The sequence below is a fragment of the Cryptomeria japonica genome, chromosome 3 (genome assembly GCF_030272615.1).
Source record: "Cryptomeria japonica chromosome 3, Sugi_1.0, whole genome shotgun sequence".
Taxonomy (NCBI): domain Eukaryota; kingdom Viridiplantae; phylum Streptophyta; class Pinopsida; order Cupressales; family Cupressaceae; genus Cryptomeria; species Cryptomeria japonica.
In genome coordinates this window covers 18340471-18345008 of record NC_081407.1, presented here as the reverse complement: position 1 = coordinate 18345008, position 4538 = coordinate 18340471, and positions in this window count along the sequence as shown.

Below are 4538 nucleotides of genomic sequence, written 5' to 3'. Positions count from 1 at the left end.
AGATGACAACTCTATCTTTGAGGACATTACAAAATTCCACTTTCAAACTAAGATCAACATTCAGACAGTCAATGGATTTCCATTTAGCTATCTTCATATGACCACTTTGTACAATATCAAAATAATCAGACAAAAAAATCCCCCATCTGACCGAAAGGATTGACTTTAATGGGATCCAATCCCTAATGGATTCCAAAGGACAATGACCATTCCAAGCATCATCCCAAAATCTAACTTTACTACCATTATGCACAACCCAAGAAAGATGGGGCAACAAGACACTTCTACATTTAACCAAAAAATTCCAAATAGTCGATCCATGGGGCAAACTCAAAGCACAAAACAAACACCCTCTTACCCCATTATTAAAATACTTAGCAAACATGATCTTAGCCCAGAGGGAATCTGGTTTATCATACAATTTCCAAACTAGCTTAGCCCCCAGAGCTAGATTCTGATTCTCCAAGCTTCTAATTTCTGACCCCCCAAGTTCTTTAGGAAGACAGATTTTATCCCAGGCTATCAAAGGGATCCTACATTTCCCATCCTTACTATTGTTCCAAAGAAAGGATCTCAGAGTATCCTTCAAACTAACAAGAACAAACTTTGGAATTTTGAGAATTGACATTAAATAAATTGGCACCGCATTCAACACAGACTTAATCAGAACATTTTTCCCTGCAATGGTAAGCCATTTGTGGTTCCAGGACAAGATTTTCTTTGATATCCTTGAAATTACTTTATCCCAAAAGCCCACCTTGTCCTTTTTAACAAAAAAGGGGATCCCAAGATAGCTGCAAGGAAAATCCCCAAGTTGGAAACTCAAAAACTTCTGAAGCCTACCCTGAATCAAAGAGTGAGTGTTTAGGAAGAATATCTTAGACTTGTCCTTATTGACATTCTATCCAGAAAATAAAGCATAATTCTTAATCACTTTCTCAATAATTCTAGCCTCCTTCAAAGATGCATTTCCAAACAAAAGGGTGTCATCACCAAAAAGGCAATGATAAATCCTTTGATCAAAGTTTTGAATTTGGATCCCCCTCCATAGAGCACTCAATCAGACTGCTCTAATTGCCCAACTCAAAGTTTCAACTAGTAATATAAACAAGAAAGGGGACAAGGAATCCCCTTTCCTCAAACCCCTAGAAGAATGGGAGAACCCACAAGGAGACCCATTAACAAGAATCATGAATCTAGCCGAGGAGATGCATGACATGATCCATTTTATCCAAGCCAACGAGAAACCCAGCCTTGACAAAACAACTTTTAACACATTCCATTCGACCCTGTCATAAGCCTTCATCATATCTAACTTTAGGATCATGGCAGTACATTTCTGAACTGATATCGAATGAAGAACCTCATGAACAACTATTTCCCCCTCTGATGTTTCCCTTTTAGGAACAAAACCCCCTTTCTCTAGGGAAATAACTTTTGGTAAAAGTTTAGCCAATCTCATAGAAATTGCTTTTGCAAAGATCTTGCAGAGGGTAATACATAAAGCTATAGGATGAAAAATTTGCAAAAGTTTTAGGATCCTCCTTCTTAGGTATAATGACTATCAAGGTAGTATTCATTTCCTTAAGGATCGACCTATTTCATCTAGCTTCCTCAATAGCCAAAAGAACATCCAGACTCACAAAGTCCCAACATTTATGAAAGAATAAAGGAGTAAATCCATCAGGCCCAGGTGCCTTGTCTGGATTTATAGCAAAAACAACCCCCCGAACCTCTTCTAATGAAAAAAGAGACATTAACATTCTATTTTCATCAAGAGAAATTAAAGAGGGAATATGAGATGAGATATTATTAGAGACATCATTACTTTCAAATGAAAGTAGATTCTTAAAAAACTTCACTGCTTCACTAGAAATGTCCTCTGACTCAGAAAGAATATTCCCATGACAGTCCTGAATACAAGTAATCCTACTCCTAGCCCTTTTCAGTTTAGTGGTAGAATGGAAATAATTTGTATTTTTATCCCCATCAGCTAACCATAACTCCCTAGATTTTTGCCTCCAATACACCTCCTCTCTCGCCAAAATTTCTTCTAACTCAATCCTAAGAGACTTAATTTCATCAAACACCCTAGAACCCATACCATGTAGAATCACATGCCTATTCAATACATCAATCATATCCAAAATCCTTTGCTTTTCTTCAAAGATATTCTTAAAATGCAGAGAATTCCACTCCCTAATGTTTTTCTTTAAAAATATGATCTTCTTAACAATCTGAAACATTCTAGACCCTCTAATGAATGGAGCCTCCCCACACCATTGCCGAAGGAGGGTTAGGAAAGAAGGATCCCTAAACCACATGGGTTCAAACTTAAAAGACAATTTATGAGAAGATATATCATTTAAAATAGAGAGGGAGACAGGAAAGTGATCTGACCCTGTTAAAGGAAGGATAAAAGAAAAAAACTCAATATCTGAGTCAAACCAATTGGAGGAAAGTAAAAACCTATCCAATCTCTCCGTAATTTGAGAGAAATTATTCCTCATGTTTGTCAATGTGAAAAGACCATTATTTGGCTTACAATCAAAAAGAGACATATCAGAAATAAATGCATTAAAATCATCCATAGATTTCTTATTAGGACAAATACCCCTTGTCTTTTCACCCAAATACAGAATTGCATTGAAGTCCCCCCCAAAAATAATAAAAGAATGATCCCTAATGGGGAATGACACCCTTATGAGATCTCGCCAAAGACTACATTTAGCCAAAACACCCGGGGGGGCATAAATATTAAACAACCATACTTTAAACATAGAATTTTTGTAAGACACTAATGCTAACATCCAATTAGGAACAGAAGCAACCAATTCTACATCGACCATGAAATCATTCCATAACAAGGCCAAACCCCCTTGACGCCCCAGAAGCTGGGCATGGCAGGAATTTCCACCTCTTCCAAGAGGAAAAAAAAAGCTCAGAATTCTCCAAAGAGAGCTTAGTCTCTTGAAGCATACCTATATCCCACTTAACCAAGTCTAATTGAGACTTGATCAAGCGTCTCTTGTTAGGGGCATTTAATCCCCTAACATTCCATGAAATAATCCTCATTGCCCTTGAGGGGAGGTCGACACTCCCCTCTTTTTATCCTTAGGGGAAGAACTATTCTCCCCAAAGTTTTTATATAAGCCCCTCTTAACAGCCACAAATCTAGTGACCGGAGGACTAATTAGGCACTTCTTTTTCTTTTTGGTGGAACTCGAGCAATGACCAATGTTTTTCCCCTTGTCCAAAGACAAGGTTGAGACCTTCTTAACCTTGGGAGAAGAAGACAATACTTGCTGAATACCTGCATCAATTTCCAACTGAGTTTTATGGTTTTTTGGAGGTCTACCCCTACTCAGAGACACAACAAGGATAGGGAATTTCATCTCAACTTGAGAAATAGGAGGGCCTATAGGAGTATATGGAATTTTAAGTGAAGGCGACCGAGGAGAAGACACCAGTCCCTGGGGTTCCACTTTATTTAAAACATGATGGGCAACATTATTATTGAGAACCTCAAAAGGATTAAAGGAAGGGGAAAGAGGCAAACTCTTATGAATTAAATTCAAATCATTCTCAATAGAACACACAATCCTATCTAAGACCTCCTCCTCTAGCTGATCGTTGTTAGTATTGAGAAAATGCTCAACTTGCTGAACTGTATGTTCATCTGGAGAAATATCTAGAGGCTCCTGAGGCTTACCAAACCCCAGATTAGGCTTACTATATGCTAACTCTTTTACCTTTTGAATTAGGAGAGCATCATCATGACTTAAGGGAGTAGACTTAATAGGGGAATTATCCCCTACACCTCCTTTATGTTGTGGAATCATCTGAACACCCGACCCTTCTAAAGAACCAAAAACCTTATCCCATATATCTAGCCCACCCTCCTGAACAAAATTACAATGATTGGGACCTTGGGGGGAGGGAGGATTTTTCTGACCAGCTTGCCATGAATTGCCACCCTGATCCTGACAATTAGGTTTAGAATTAGTAACCCCCTCTAGTCCAGCCTGATTTAATTTTTTCAAAGCACTCTCCACCTTATCAGAGGAAGCATTATGGATAGATTGATCAACATTGTTCCCTTCGGGACCCTTCTTTGACTGATAATCAGAATCAAAAGAGACATGGATGGAAGGAGCTTTAGTAGGCACATGATTCACAGGAACATCAAAGCCACCCTTATTATATGTAACAGATTTGGAATTATTACGAAAGTCCAAGAACAAAGGGGCATCCACAACAATCTGATTTTGAATAAGGTCATTACCCAACTTATTAATATATTGTTTCCAAATACCCTCATTTGACTTGATATTACATGAAATCGGGCACAAGGAAGTAGGGGAAACCAACACACAAATTTTTACCAGAACCTTCCCTTCCACAAAATCAAATTTAGATGTCAAAAACTTCCCGAAATTATCTCCTATCGATTTCAAAACTTCTGGGTCCATGAATTCAAAGGGAAGTTTAGGCAACCCAAACCAAATCGGAATAAATTTAGGCTTGACCCATTCTGG